Here is a 16751-nt window from a genome sequence, read left to right as displayed (position 1 = left end):
GTAGTTTACATCAATGGCAAAACACCAATTAATTTCTTGAATATCAACTCACAGCTTGAGGTCTGAACAAACTGTGTCTCCAGCATGTGGGCGTCAATCACCACCATTCAGCTAAAACCATAACCATCTTAAAGCTTCACACCTTTATAATGGTCCCGCTCTTGGTTACAAGTCAGAACTCTGTCTGCTTGATGTGGCCATAAGCAGCTTACTAAAAAGCAGAGAGTGGTCAGAGTTACCCCAGATATTCTCCAGCTGAAGAGTCAGTGGAAAGCAGCTGACACTTTTTTCCATTTTTGAAAAGCACTGAAGTCTCCCTTTCCCAGCCAATGTGTATTTCACATTATGCCATCAATGCCAGTAAAAGCTTGCAGGAAGGGGGTTTAGGTGACAGAGTTCACACTCACCACTAGGCCACAGCCAGCTAATTCACATCCTACTGTTGTGTTTTAACCAAAGTTTTGCAATAGAGTAGAAGGCTGAAAGGGAGAGCCCTGCAGCAAAAATTATCAGTGAGCTTTTTACATAAATCCACCACAACTGCAGGACTGCATCCACCACATAGGTCTGAAAGAACAGCATATTCAAGTAAGCAAGTTGAACAGGCAGCCCAAACACTGACATAAGAACATTTTCAGAAGAAATTAAGAACCCTGATCCATTAGACACACTCACATGTATCAGCAAAAATAATTTTGGGGTGCTTGTTTCATTTTTTAAATCCTCTCTCCTGTTGGCGAAGGGAAAAAAAAGTAAAACCAGATCACGTATCTTGTAGCTCTGCCAAAGTCTTTTCATTGAAATGTATCAGAAGAAAAGGAAAAGTATTTAAAAACAGACATGGATTTTTTTAAAGACTGCATTTTATTTAGACTTCCATCTAACACATGGTGTTTCCTTTGCCCTCATGTTCTCAAAGGGCTAAGAGCTGTATAAGCTCATCCTCTACTCAAGCACATGTTTCAGTCTCAAGATCCCTAAATTGATTGCTGCTTTAAAAAACTTAGATGTAAATCTTAGAGCCAGTATACTACACAAAGACAAGCTTGTTTCATGCCTTTTACTGTGCTATGCCACCTGCACAGAGGTTTTCTGTTGGGTGGCTATAGGTGTACAGAAGATACTTTTACTAACAAGTACCAATGACAGTGCAGCTGATCACTGCTGATTTACCATCAGCAAGACCACACAGAGGAAGGAAGGGCACTGCAGCTCTGCCATGGAGCTGTAGGAACTGTTACAGTTCACCTGCACCTTCAACTGGACAGGGCTGTGTGAAAGCTCTGGCCAAAGCAGAAAGGTCAAGACTAGGCAAAAAAAGGTATTCCTAGTGTCATATCTGATTTGTAAAGTGTCTGTCAGGACAAACATGCCTCATCATTTGGCCCACTCAATTCTCCCTGTCTTGGTACAAAATACAATTTCCAAAGGACTGACAGAGGGTGAGGAACCCTTCACAGGAGGGGTTCTAAAAATGTCTTCTAAAAGATTTGCTTGAGAAGGAAATTTTCTCCTCTGGTTTTGAAATGCACACACCTCTCACTGCACCCCACAAAGTCAATCTATTATTCAAATATCTCCAGGGAGTGGTTCTTGTGAAACCCTGCAGAGTGAACCTACCCTCGGAGACATGTAAAGAGCTATTTTCATAGCAGTTTCAAGCCTTGTCCTCCTCCCTGTACAAATATTTAAAAAGTGATCTCCACCCTCCACTTCCGAGACCTGCAGTCCTAGTGTCCAGACACATTCAGTTTCACATAACAGAAATAAGAACAGATTCACTGTACAGTATATTCACAGCAAAACTGCTGTGAAGCTTTCAAAAATCGTGGCCCTCTTACTAAAACCCACCCCATTTTTTCCTTCCAATTTTGCTTTTTTTTTTAATTAGGCTTTATTGCTTCACACTTTCCAGTCTTTTCTTCCACTTTTCCATACCTCATATAACAGGAGAGTAGGAGGTAGAAAAGGAAGATTCTGAAAAAAACTAGTGATACAATTAGAATTCACCAGGTCACCAAAACAAAATTGTTCCCAAATCTTGCTTCTAAGAGTAAGAACTCCTTGGTTTAAAAAAAAAATCACCAATGGACACAGTTTTAAGCTCCACATCAAGCCCTCCACAGTTTTGCCCGTTGTAAATCCCTTCTGAAATCCCATTCAGCTCTGGCTTTGCATCTTGCCTGGTATGCAGAGGGACAAGAGCTATGAACAAGTGCTGGAAAAGCTCCACTGGCCTTTTCCATGGCTGACAGGAGCCCCACAGCCAGCATTTGAGCTGTGCCTGTACAGCTGCTGCCCTGGGGCCTCCACACACACACACACACACACAGAGATCAGGCCTTATCAAGAAGGGATTCTCTCCAAATCAAGTGCTCTTCTTGTTCCCTGCATTTCCTAGTCTGAGATACTTTCACATTACAGACAGCAGTGTTAATGGGTTCATCTTTTTGCCTCTGGGACACAGATATGACAGCACTATTGTGTGATAAAATATTCCAGACTATGGCAGATTTGCTCCTGTACAAATTAAGGAAATTGGCTTGGCATGCAGGATTTCCCCCGTGTAGTATGGGAATAGGGAATATGCTTGCTGAACTGGACTGGCCTTACACAAAACATGCAACTCTTGTGCTGCTACTGAGCCGATGGAAAGAAGGAAAAAGGAAGAAGGTAAAAGAGATGAATACATGGAAGCAAGAAAAAAAAAAACAAAACAAAACAAAACAAAACCCAAAAGCATTGATCTGCAAATAAAAACATGCATACATACACAGTGTAAAATTCAGGAAATCCTCAAGCACATCAGTTTAAAGTAAGGCATACCACTTACCCCAAACTCTGCAAAAGGAATAGTTAGGGCACGCTGGAGATAGTACTTCCAGCAGGAGTACTTTTCCAGCACCACCTCTTCAGCACACAGCCAAGAGGCTTACGTGTCAGCTGTTTGCATCCACGTTGATGGGTGCTCAGAGATAAAGAGGTGTGCCCATGTCTGTGTCTAGGAGGGTGCTGCCTCACTGCATGGCTGGCAAGCAATTACACAGCTCACATGTCCCTTTTATTCCTAGAGGCAAACAGCATTTCAAAAGAGATTTGTGCAAGACCTGCCTTGGAACAGATCTAAAGTTGCTTCAAAATCACCCACACATCTTTAAACAATTACATTGTTCCCAGTAGGGGTTTTCATTCAAAAATGCAATAATGATGGATCACACCTGCTCAGTTATAGCTTTGCATTTTTACGTCTGGTTTGAGAATAGAGCAGTATTTAATGTAAACTGTTTCCTTTCTGTTGAGGCTCCACACTGGTGATTAGAGTTGACATGGGCATTGGGGAGAAATGAAACCAAAATCCCCCCAAGACAGAAAAAGAAGACACTACAGGTCTCTCAGTGGGATTTGTACAGATTTGATTATTCTGCAAGTGCACATCAATTCATACAATTTTTTTTTCACCAAAGCACTACACAAAATTGCACTTTGAGAATGTTTTATGTGTCACTCCATCTGTTCCAGCAGAAAAACTGAGAAAGTGATGCAGAGTGCAGAGGAGTAAGTCAGTAGTCCTGTCACAGCAGCACTGCCACCACACTGCAGCGAGGCAATAACCACATTCCTGCTCAGCCTCACCCTGCTCTAGGCTCCAGCAGCACCTGAGTGCTCGAAGAACTGGTCAGTCAGACACCAGGCAGCTCTGTCCAAACAAGGGACAGACACTTCAATGATGTTCCTGCTTAGTCAGCACTTGGTTAGATGTGCTTTGTTAAAACCAGATCCATACAAATGGAATGTAAGCACATCATGACAACAATTGTTCATAAACTCAAGTACCTGCTGTGCTGGGGGAAGAGAACTAATGAATATGCTCTTCACCAAAATGTTCTGAACTGCACTATTGTTTTTCTTAGGAAAAGGTATGAACTGGCTTACACTTTAGTTTTGGTCAAAATGACACTTTCTGTGACTTCTGGGCCTTTTCTGTAACAAACATGAAAAAAAATCCTTGGTTACTTTCAATTGCTTTACCTGACATTTTACTGTTACAATGTTTTTAGTTTCAACTGTAGACGAATTCAAAAGAATTGCAGGATCAGTGTCCAAGAAGTGCCTCTTTCTTGGAAAGATCTAAATAATGTTAAGGGTGCTCAAAATACATAAGAATCTGCAAAACTAGGTACAAGAACACAGGCTGGGAAGTTTTAGCCTCCAAACACTGATGTCACTTTTACTTGGCTGAAGGTGCTCTACAACCATTTTTCACTATTGCTGCAACTGCAGCATTTTGAGAGCACAAACTGATGGGCACACAAAGCACTGTGAGAACGAGTTACTACAGGAGATACAGAAAATGATAATCCCACCCAGAAGGGGGCACAAAAGGGGAGCAGCAGGTCTGATGTGCTGAGAACCTTGCACAACAGGCCAGGCAAGGAAACAGCAGATTCTGGACTATGTTTCCAGAAAACCAGGAGACACTAGGAATGGAGAAACCAGGAAATGAAACAATAGTTTTGCAATTGCATTTGCATTTCAGCATCACCAAACCAACAATCAGGCAGCTGGATTTCAAAGGTTATCTCAGTTACACAAATGAATGAAAAGCAGCATGGAACTGGAAAAAAATAAAGAATAAAGGCAGGAGTGTTGCAGTTGGTTATTCAACACTCCTCATACAGGAGGATCTTTGTGCAGCTTCAACTTCTGTGCAAAAAACACAGCACCATCTCTGCTCCCTCATCACTTCCTAACATGTTCATGCTCCATGGTAAGCATGAACATGTTAGGAAGTAAATACTGTAGATAAAGGAAGATTTGCAATGCTATGTGATGAAAACAGTTCATCTGTCCCCCTCCTGGGAACAAGAGCTTTTGCCTCACAAGTTGCCTCTGCACTCTCATCAGAAGCTGCTTTGAAACATCTGTATGAAGTGAATCAACTCCAGAGTAACTGGGGAAAGTAAAGCAAGCATTTTGAATTTCTTTTAAGCAGTTCCACACTACTGACTTGATCCTCAACCATTCCCCTCTTCCTCTAATAAATGCATTAAGCCACACTGGCTTCCAAGTGTGCTTCCGTGCTTTTTCACTAGCTTCTTAACAGGAAATTCAGAGCAATGCTCAGCATCCTCCCTAATGTGACAATTCTGACCACTTTGGGACCCACCTCCTTCCTCACAGCCCAACCTTAACATCTGGAATACATCACTGCACTGTACCTACTCTTCACAGGATCAAGGAATTATGAAGGACAGTCTTACACAGATACACACATTTTCCAACTGTTTCTGACAAACAGGAGCCACAAGGGTCTCACCCACAAAGTTGGTCATATTCACAGGTGGGAAATATCCATGAGTCTGACCACCCAGTGATTCAGCAGCACTTTCAAATTCAGAAGGGCAAGAAAAGAGAGCACACTTCTATTTCTGCCCACAGAAATAACCACCAAAGGGTAAAGGAGAAGAGAATAAGAACCACACAGGATAGTAAGAATTGCATGTTTCTTTAACGAATGGTTTGGTTTTCCAGGAGATGAAGACCTCCAGCAGGTAAGCAAACACATGAAAATGCAGAATAAGAGGAATAATAATAATAATAATTAAAAAAGCTAAAAATCTAAAAGCTGAAAAACGAAGCAGTTTCATATGTGCAGATAGAATATTAATGAAATGGCATCTCAAAGAAAACATGTGCAGGTACTCACGCTAAAGAAAGTGTGAAAATACTTGAAGATACACCTGAAGATACTTCCTAGTCATTGTTAGATAAAAGTGAAGACCACACAAATATGATACAAATGGGACTATAAAACTACATCATTCATCTAACATGATGTGGCAAAACAAAAGGGTGAGAGGCAGGAAAGAACTGCAGTGCAGAATTTAATCCACCTTTTCATCCTTTGGACTGGGAAATACATGGGGTTTTTGTTTTTCATAGGAAGTAAACACTTTTCCTTGCTAATCTGGTTGTTAACTGGAAGATTCAACAACCTTATTTTCAGCAGTCACTGCCATTCTTTAGCATTATTGCTTTTCTGTAATATTGAGATGTAAACTAACAGGGGTCACAGTATAGAGGATTTCTAACATTTTGTTCTTCTAGTTATTTCTTAGCAAGTTAAATGCTTTCTCATTATTTAGGTGCCATTGAAATATCCAAAACTTTTTAAGTCCATCAGAAGTTTTCTGAAAGCAGCTAATCACTAGGCATCATGGCCTTTTGGAGCAGGACTAATGTCATCATTCTTCCAGCAGCCAGTGAAAATATCCTGTTCCCCAGAACATTCACTGGTTATCAAAGTTACTGACTGAACAACTAAGCCATATCCATTTCTAGTGAGATGGAAAACTCTATTATCTATGAATATCAGGCACAACATTAGGAATAATAAGTTACTGGTGAAAATATTTAATCAGTGGGATTACTTAAATGAATGTAACAAAAAGGACAAAGTAAGTTCATAGTTATCTGTGGGAAAGCATGGGAAACTGTCAGTTAAAACCCTGTCCAGCAACTAGAAAAGGTTATTCTTCTACTCCTCAAATCCAGCATCACAGGACAGTCAGAGATGCTAAGCTAGGAAGGGTACACAATGGACAGAGATGGAAGGATAGATCTAGATTGATAAAACTGAGGCTCACAGCTAGCATTCACTTCTCCCAATCTTTTAAAGATCAGAAAATCTTGACAGAAGCATTCTTGCAGGTGCAGAGCTCACCGGACCTACCTGAGGTCATGCTGCCATGGGGAGCCAGTGAGAGCAGTACAGGCTGGTAGCAAGACACTTCAAAGAGTTTGACAGGTGGGTGGCAGCTGTGAATAATTGCTCCTAAGAGGTCTCAAAAGCCTTTAATTTCAGAGTCTGTAATAGCTACAGTCTGAGAAAGAGATTTTCAGCCAGTACTGAGCAGGACTCGTTCAGTAAACATGTTTGGAGATAGTGAGTGTATGTGATGCTTCCATGTCTCATAAATGCTATGAAAAGGTTAGAAATAACTTGCTGGCCATAACTTAACATGCCCATTACAGAATAAAACACCACTTCTGCCTGAAATAGGCTGTATTCAATAGGCCGCAGCCTGTTCTCTTGGGGAAGTCACTAACAGCAAAGCAGAAATCTTCACAGAAATCTTTGTATGACAGCAAGACACAGGCACTTGGGAGCATGCTTGTGGCTTAAAAGTATCTATCACTCAAACTAAAGCAAAGCTGAAACTACAGTGTTTGAGTGGGCTTTTCTTTTAGGAATTGAAAGCCAAGCCCCTACTTCCACCCTATCCTCCCTTGAACAGCTCTGGAACTGCAGCACAAATTACCACTGCCCAAGCCTTCTCCTGAGGCCCTGCTGTCTGCCAAACTACTCAGACAGTGCTTTGGCAAAATGCTGGCTTCAATTCCTGTCCTAGCACAGCTTTCTAGAGCCTCAGGGAAGGCATAATTCAAAAGAAGCACTGATTAGCAGCCTGATCTGCTCAACACAAAGCTTCCATTCAAAAAGCCTGCTGTTTTTCAACCTGAGTTGCCAACAATATTTATCTCACTGCTCAGATCAGAATCCCATAATACAGCATGAATTATAGTTAAATCCTGATACACAGCAAAGACTCCTGAGATAAACAGCACAGCAAACCAGAATTTCTTACACTAATTGGTATTATATAGGAATATATGAGCAAAGAAAGCAAAAAGCAGTACAGGTCTAATGCCACAGTTTGCCCATACCTTTCCTTTTAGTTATTCCCAGATGGAGGGAGGGCCCCAAGATGGATGTAGAGTAAAGCCTCACCTGAAACCTGGCAGCTGTTGTCAGCTTTTCATGCTGTAGGTGCCTTCCTTCTTTCTTTCATAACATTTCATGCACAAAAGCATCCTCAAGTTTCACTTAAACTGACCTACAGTAGCAGGCAATTCCCTACCTCTACCCTTAGAAGTCTTCAATTAAAATTCAGAATGGTTCTGTTTATAGCTAATAAATGGCTTAGGCAGCAGTAAGCCTACAGACAACCACGTCCATAACCTAAGTTCCAGAAAAAATATACAAAGCTTTTCTATGAAAATAAATTGCCAGTCAGAATGCTCTAATTAATCCAAGCAGTGCAAGTTTCCTGTCAAAAACAGTGTCAGGGAAATGTGTATGCAGTTATCACACCATACAGTGCATACAGACTGTGCTGGCTTGGTGAGACACCAGATAGAAATGTTGTATGCTTGTGAGGAACTCCAAAATCTCACACAAACTGCCAAACCAACTTCACAGAACAATTCTACACCATAACTGAGAAAGGCATCAAACCTCTGAAATGCAGAATGGAATATAAAGGTTAAGTAATAAGAAAGAATCTATTCAGCTATGCCCTTCTGAGCACAAGTCACAAGAAAATGGGAGTCTGCAATGGTACTGTCCCACAAGAGTTTCTATATGAAAAGTCTCATTAAAGTAGGTGCTGGTGTTTCATCTGCTAAAAGACTGGTTTGGCTTGCAGCATTTGGTTGGATTTTAAATCAGTGCATGTGATTTACTATAGAAGAAACTAAGAATCCAATAATGAGATTTCAGTAAAAATAAATTAAGTTTGTGAAAAAAGAAAATCTCAGTTAGCACTAATCAGTACAGCTGCAGTGCCTATAGTGGAGCTGTGCTAACCAACCCACTCCCCAGAGAATTGCCTCACCAAGATCCCAGTTTTTCTATTTATATCAACAGTTGCATCACAATGTATCAAAACAGATTTTTTTAAAAGAAATTTTATCCCTATGTCACAGCGTTTAAACAAATTCAGAAGCAGGAACTACACTGTTTCTTACTGTTATGAAGTAAAACATTTTAGAAGACCAAATAAAAGTTACTCCTTTTTCTCCTTCCCATTGTGGAGAGCTTATTTTTCTCCATCTACTAAGATACTTTCAGATCTTTTTCCATTAACTGCTTTTAAGATTTTTCGAGGTCATTCTAAGTTTTCTGTAGTTTCAGAATTTTTGTTTGTCTTTTTTTTTTAACTTTTTTTTTCTTAAGGAAAAAAAGTTACTATTTCTCTTTAATGCCATTGTTAATGACATGCTTAAAGAAGCCCAGCTGAATTAGATTCCCAGCTTGTCTTTACCAGGCTTAATTACTAAGGCTATTTTGTTTAAGATAGTGTTATAAATGAAAGATGTTGGAAACATGCAAATATACTGAAATCCAGGAAGACTGTGGTGAAGGAAAGGGTAGCAGCACCAAATGCTAGCATATTGCTTTGCAGTGTAAAAAAGAATTCCAACATTATCAAAATTTAATCCTCAAATAACTTAGGCTATTAGAAATCACTGCACTAAAATGTGCTAGAAATACTTTCTGTAACACATTCAAAATGCACATGTAGTGCAATAAATGAAAGTATTATGTAACAGTAAATTACAGTGAAGCAGCTACAACAACCAATCCATCCAAACAGCACAGGAAAAACAAAAACAAAGCCAAGCATCACTATTTACAAAATCCTTTTTCCCAGTTATTTTATACAAACTTTTCATACACTGGGGATGACTATAAGGAAACAGTAAGAAAATATATTTCTTGAACTACATTTATTAATTCCTTACTTCTCCGTTATAAACATAAGTCAGCTGTTGATGATCCAGCGGAGAAAAGTCATCTTAAGACATTCTATGCTAGACATCAAATAAAACCCTGGGAAAGCCTTGTGATCTCCACAGAAGTGGAGAAGAATAGTGTTTTCTGTTCTCTGAACAACTCCTCCTTGGTTATCTGCAGTCTATAAAAACTGGAGTTTTGGTTCGTGACTAGGAAAATGCTGGTAAACACATGGCTAGAAAGGATGCTTGATTACAAAATCATTCTTGGGGTGGCATGGCATGACTTAGGTGGGTACATATACTCTGAGTTTACTCCAAAGGGGATACAAAACACAGTAATAACAGCCCACCTTCCTATTGCTTTTATGATAATTAATTTTAAGATTCAAGTCATTACTATATGATTGAACAAGGAATGTGAACTAGATGACCTTTCATGGTTCCTTGCTAAGCAATTTTTTTTATCATTAAAAATAACAGCCTGTGCAACACACCATGTTCACACCTTTTATCATCCCTTTAGCAAACATGATAACAAACATGTTGGTGCACAATGCAGTTAAAAACCCTGCCATTCTAAAGGACTGTTTTATTCAGTATAATTTATCTTTAAATGCTAATAGAAACACAGGAAGAAACAGAGGGGGAAAAAGTTCAAGCACTGCAACATTTAAAAATACTGAGTTACTTTGTTCAGTATTTTAAATATTTTTTGCACAGCACACTTCACTATCAGGGGTCTAATTGTACCTTCCCTGCAGAACAAGTTTGCCACAGAAGACAATGTAGGCTGATGATTTGGGACCAGAACAGGCATCTTATGGCTCCTGGATCCAGACATTGCTCACTGCAGTCATTTTATTTATTTTGTTAATAAACTTACCCTGGTTTGTATTTAAGTCTGACTGATTTATTTATGAAAAGCAATGACTAAATACATACAAAAGAGCTGCAGTTTTGTCACTTAACCCCAAAGTCTGTGTTACATAAACCAAGTGTACTCCCCAGCTTTACTTTTGCCTCTAGAACAGGAGGATGTAGAAATGCTGAACTCTCGAAATCAGAATATTCCAGGCAGCTTGTTATTAAAGTGCAGCAACAGTGTTTCAAAACTCTGAACAGAACAGCTGGCACAGTCAGCTCAAGGAAAACAATGTAATAAATCTTCTGAAAATAAACAGAAAAGAGAAAGTGTTTACATACCTATATTCAACAGCTGTGAATGGATCTGTAGTTTTCCAAATGTGCTTCACTGACAAGTTTCCTGACACAGGTCAGATCTCTTGAATACCATAGTCATGCAAAAAGAGCCATTTCTCATCTACAGGAAGCATCAGCAGAGAAAGAAATAAAACCAAAATAGTGTAGTTCAGACTAACAGCTCTAACATTCGCAGGGCATGGGAAGCTGCCAGCCCCACACAAGCACCCTCCCCACCTAATTACATTCAGCTGCCTGTCATGTGGTCTTGCTGACTGATCAAGTGATCTCTTTTACCCCTTTTAAAAGTGAGCAAAGTAGCTAACTAGATTTCCCTAAACCAGGCAATACACCTCGAACCTTTGCATAAACTACTGACCCTCCTCCTTGTCTTAGGGAGAGGAAGTTGCAATGGGGGAGCACAACTTTTTCTAAGTATACCCAAAAAATAAAATACAGCAAACACAGTAGTTTACTATATTGAAATACAGCAAGCACCAAAATTCCCCAAACTGGTTTTATTTCTCACTTTTACAGACAGCAGAAAAAGCTACTGATTACAAAACTGGCAAAAGACACGACAGAGAGAGACCATGTGAGCAGAATCTGAAAGGATTTGGGAGGACAGTGGCAGCTGTACCATTGGGCCTTGTAGGCATCTGTGTCCAGTCCTTTCTGCTGAACCACTTCTGATGGCAACAAGCTCCAAGAAGAGATCAGAGTGAGGATGCTGCCAGAAACTTTCTGAAACACAGACACTAAACCAACAAGCTCCTGTCCCTGCACAGTCCTAAGAGACACATGCAGACATTTTAAACATTTAAATAACTTCAAGGAAATAAAGCTACTGCTTTAACATGTAAACCAGCTCTTCAGTGAGTCAGTTCACAAGAGGCAGAATCCACAGGTCTGCCCCAGTTTCAGCACCAGTGTCTGCACCGAGGCACTCACTGGATGGAGAGCCCTGCACTGGGATGAGACAGGACCTTCACAGCCCCTGCAGCCCCATGAGGGGGGTGGTCTCTCAGACACCCCAACATTAGAGATGCTCACAGGAGAGCACTGAAAGCTGTGGACAAAGCAACTTTTGCACTCACCGTGTAAGATTTAGCTGATGTGAGCTTTTGCAGACAAGTGTCCTTGCACAATCCTTTCTTGTCTCAGTTTCTTTCCTCAAGCTGCTTCAAGAGCAGCAAAGAAAGGAAATTAAGGTGGTGTCTCCAGCTAGTCTCCAATCTTATAATTTAAGAAGTGCTGCAGACAGGCTGCTACAAATATTCAACATATGGATTCATCTACCAGTAACAAAGACAACTCCACAAGCTTCTTAACTCTCACTTGTTTCACTGCTCAACTGCCTTGACTCTTTTCATGTGAATCAAAGCAATTTTTATTTTCCTTGCCCTGGTGAACATCTAAGTTCTATTATACAGAGTTGGAACACTTTTTCATGCCCTGCCTTAGCATTTTTCCAGCATTAACTAAAATCCATTTCTTTGACATTTAGTTACAGGTTGTAATTTTTAAAACTCTATCCATTCTTGGCTCAATCCAATCTTCTGAAAATGTCACCAGTTTTATAGGAAAAGGCCCTTTTTTGCTCCCACATGCAATTAAAAAACAGAATTGTGCTCAATTTTCAGCAGCATGCACATTTTTAATCTGTAACTGCTTGCTTCCCTGATCAATACCAGCACATTTGCTTAACTGTGAAGAAATATTCAGACCACAAGCACACTAGAATGTCTGGTAACTGCTCCTGTGCAGAAGGAGGAACAGGATAAGAAGCGTTGACAGACAAAGCAGCAGTTCTCCTGCCATGTTGCAAACAGCCCTGGGGGGTAACTACACACACTAAGCACAAACTGTCTGGAAGCCTCAACCTCAATCTCTCTCAATGTAAATGGAGCTCAAACTCTTCCATACAGTAAGATGTTTGCCATCTTTAGTGGGAAAATAATTAATAAATAATCCCCAGACTTCAGTGGTTTATTTCAGGATGAAATAAGGCTGCTTAACTTGTCTCTCACCAACTTGGTGTGAGGAACACCAACTAATTCTTCCTTCCTTCCTTCCTGCCAGGCAAGGGTTTTATCCACAACAGTAAGACTTTGCCAGAAAGGTACAGCTGAAATAAAGCTTTCTTTGTGAGGGTAAAGTTATGTTGATTTCAAACTGGAGATTTATAAACCAGAAGGACATCAATGTTTGGTTATTTATAGTCTCTGTTTTTAAACAAACATATTTGCAGCCTCTCAGCAAGTGCTGCACAGGCAACTGAGGCAGCCCTGCTGTGGTGGCAGGAAGCAAACACCAACCAAGCAGCAACAGCTGGAACAGGAACCACTGCAGGCAGCCCAAGGTGAGCCTTCCGCCCACTGCTACCCCAGTCCCAGGGGGTTGTAAGAGCTTGGACAATTTCTTACTTTATGTAGGGGATCAAAATTACTAAAACTGTGAAATGTAGTTCTGAAGCTCCAGCTCTACAAAGGAATACCCATCTATTCAGTTATTCAATATTCCCAACATTTTTAAAAGTTTTATGAACAAGAGGATCTGAATGCACAGAATTTATGGTTTACTTGTAAAACTTTTCTATGCTTTACAGGCCTAGGAATTTAGGAGAAAATTTGAGGAGTTAAACACAGTGAACAGTGTGGAGAATTCTTCAGTATAAGCATCAGAATATTTGCCTTCACACGCTCCATACCCTTGAGAAAAGCTGCAGGTGTCCAAACTGTCCTGTAGCAGATGTTTCTTCTATAAGAAAAATTCTGGATTGCTACCTGACTGCAGAAATAAAGACATCTGCCACTGGAGAGAGGACTAGGAGAAGAATTGGATCTAATAACAGCCCATTTCAGATAATGCTACAAAACTGTTTTCAAATCAAGAGCAGTGCCTAACATCAGTGTCATCTGCCCCTGCTCTGCAGTAGCATGCCAGTACCTCAGGGCAGAACTGAAAGGAGGAGATAAATTCCATATAAAAGACTTTTTTCTTTTGCTTTCCTCTCACCAATATCCTTCCACAAAAAACAAACAAACAAACAAAAAAACAAAAAAACCAAACCAAAACAAAAACACACCAAACAAAAAAAAAAACTCACACTCACAAAGTCAGCTTTCACACCAGAACTGTTATAGCTGAACTTTGCCAGGACCAAATAATGAAATATCCCTTCAGTGATTAAAATAAAAGTAGGTCAGGCAGGCCTTCCTGCTACCCAAAGGCACAACTGCTAAATATTTAGTAATATCATAGAGTAAAGTAAAACTTTCATTATGTTCTTTCAGCTGTAAGCCAATCTAGGCAATTTCTAGTAATGGTGACAGAGCTTTCTTTTAGCATTGCATGTGATAAAGCATTGGCATATATAAGATCTGCAGCATTATACATAAAAAGGAAGTTCTTAAAAATAATCCATTCCAAGAGAGTCTCCAGATAACTACCAAGAATTACCAGGGTCTCTTCAACAATGAAAAGTTAACAGTAAAATAATCAACAAATGAAAATCATCAATTTTGCTTCCATGGAACATCATACTGCCTAACGACAGGAATCCTTGCAGCAGCTGGGCACTCAACATCAGCACTTCAAAAAACTTTAGACCAAACTCTGTCATCAGAAGAAAACATCAAAAGACTGCTTCCCAAATAAGATTTATATATGGTTATAGTTGACCTCAGAAAAGATTAGTAAAATTATCCCAAACAAGCTAATTGATCTGTCAATTCTGTCAGAACTGCAAGCCTCTGCCTCCACACCAGTTTGTATTATGCAGTCTGTCCCAAGGCAAAGCCAAGTGGAGATGCTTATTCCAGATCTGAATCAAAAAGGGAAGGAAAGAACCCTTCAATATTTGAACCAGGTTCTCTCTCTCTTATTACAGTTCTGAAGTATCAGAAAGAAAATAGTATTAAAAATACTATTGTACAAGTCCTTGTATAAGATATACAACACCAAGAAATGGTCAAACCAGGTTTATTTAAAATAGCAATAAAAAGTGTATGAATAAACATGATTATTTGTTTTGAGTGAAATGAGCAAATGTCATCATTTTGTACGCAGGAAATGGCCTTTTGGCAACATTCACACTACTCAAATTATATAATCTGTACTCAAAAGAACATTTAACCTAAAGATGGATTAATTATTTGACATGCTACAGTTCTTCTGTGGGACTGTGTTGGTTCACATTTTGTAAGACCTACAAAGTGCAGGCCTGACTGCACGAAGAGAGCACCTGGAGCAGCACTGCAGGAGACACCAGCAGCCCTGCTCTGGGTGAGAAGCTGTAAAAGCACACCAATAATCTGATGTCTCTATCTTCAGCCTGTAGAGCTACAAACCTCATTTTAGATCAATGATCTTTATCTACTTTAAAGGGTTGATGACTAAGTCAGATTTTTAATTAAAAAACAGTATCTTTACAGGAAGTTGCTGTGCCCATTTAAAGGGACATGTGCACTACAGCTACCTAAGAAAGCATTTTCAATGTTTTACAATCCTATATTAATACAGCTTTGAAAGTTTCTGCCATATTTCTATCCACACTTCAGCTTAATGGATATGTGTTTATTTTTGGCACTACCTGATCCAACATATTATTTGAAAAACCAATCTCAGCAGAGCTGGGTTTCCTTTCCAGCAAAAGATCCTGTTCACATCTTTTCTGATCTACTTAATAGGGCAAGTGGTTCATCATTCTCCTCACAAGCTGTCAACAGTGCCTTTTGCACTTTAACTCTGCTCTCAGGAGGAAAAATGGAAAGGTTAATTATGTGAACTATGTGGCAGACAGAGAAGTCTGCTGCTTCTGAGCTACAGCAAAGTATTGCTTCTGCAGTGTATTGTTTGATCTTCCATGCAATAAAGCACATGAAACCAAATTAAACACCTGTGATGCCTATTTTTTCCTATCATTTCTTAAAGCATGAACACCATTAACATGAGAGCTCCTTCATATTCCCATTTATTCAGTGACTCCCCAGGTTAACTAACCTGACTGGTTGATCTGCCTTCCTTCAGGGTGTGCAGGAGGAATGGGTGGGCTTGGAAAGGTGGTGATTCTGCAGTACATGACCAAAGTAGATCTTTCAGTTCCCAATTAGTAAAAACGTTACTGCTCCCATTCTTCATGCTCCCACAGGATGCTATGCTGAAGAAAAATTCCCTAAGGCTCAACACACCACACTCGAGATTATGAATGCAATAAGGACTTCTTGGAACAAAGCTCCAAATTTGCAATGCAAAAAACAAAGCTGAAATGAGAACATGCCGCTTAGCCTGGTTTCCTAAGGAAACAAAGCTCATTAGAGAGGGGCAGAGACACTGAATTTCTATTATTTCTACCTTCTCTCCCAACATTTGAATCTGCTGATCAGCTTTAACACTCCTTTACTGAGAGGAAGAAACCACAAAGATCTGAACTTCCTGAACATTTTGTGAAAAATGGTGAAAAAAAGGCAGACTGGATAAAGGGAAGAGTGGGATGTGTGCCTCCCCTGAAAGCTGGCAGAGTTTCCAGTTCTGCAAGGGAAACCCACCAGCTGCCCAGGTTGTACCTGCTGCAGCACATACTGTGACAGTCATTCAATTTTACATTTACTTTCAAGTTGGATTTAAAAGACACTACATCTATTTTAAAAGCAAATTAAATTTAAGCACATCTATTATTAAAAAGTGAATGGAATAAAACCAGTGGAGTTTTGCCAGATCAGCAGTTCAGATTTGGGGGAGGAGGAGTTGTCTTCTGTATCAAAACCTACTAAAAAGCGTGATTGCACTTTTGCAGCATGCTCTTTTCACAGGCCTTCCAAAGCCTGCTCTGCAGCTCCTCCTGACACACAGCAGGATCTCCAGCCCCATGGGCTATATCCAAACTGACAATTCTAAAAAACTATCACATATTTATATTCACGTCTTCCATTTCATAGATAAAGAATATGTTAAAAACTACTACTTTA

General features: G+C 39.8%; 1 protein-coding gene across 4 annotated transcripts in view; it reads right to left on the bottom strand.

Annotated features, from left to right (window-relative positions):
* RAB27A (RAB27A, member RAS oncogene family) overlaps positions 1-16751 on the bottom strand; it is a 32564-nt gene that overhangs the window by 8995 nt on the left and 6818 nt on the right. For 2 of the 4 annotated variants that reach the window (XM_030955047.1, XM_030955044.1), the window contains exon 2: positions 10786-10903. The exons of the other annotated variants lie outside the window; for them this stretch is intronic. The gene's annotated coding sequence lies outside the window, so the exon portion shown is untranslated. The remainder of the gene's footprint in view (positions 1-10785; positions 10904-16751) is intronic. 4 annotated transcript variants of the gene reach the window in all.

The sequence above is a fragment of the Camarhynchus parvulus genome, chromosome 10 (genome assembly GCF_901933205.1).
Source record: "Camarhynchus parvulus chromosome 10, STF_HiC, whole genome shotgun sequence".
Taxonomy (NCBI): domain Eukaryota; kingdom Metazoa; phylum Chordata; class Aves; order Passeriformes; family Thraupidae; genus Camarhynchus; species Camarhynchus parvulus.
The sequence above is the reverse complement of the archived record's forward strand: the minus strand, read 5'-3'. Positions and strand labels throughout refer to the sequence as shown.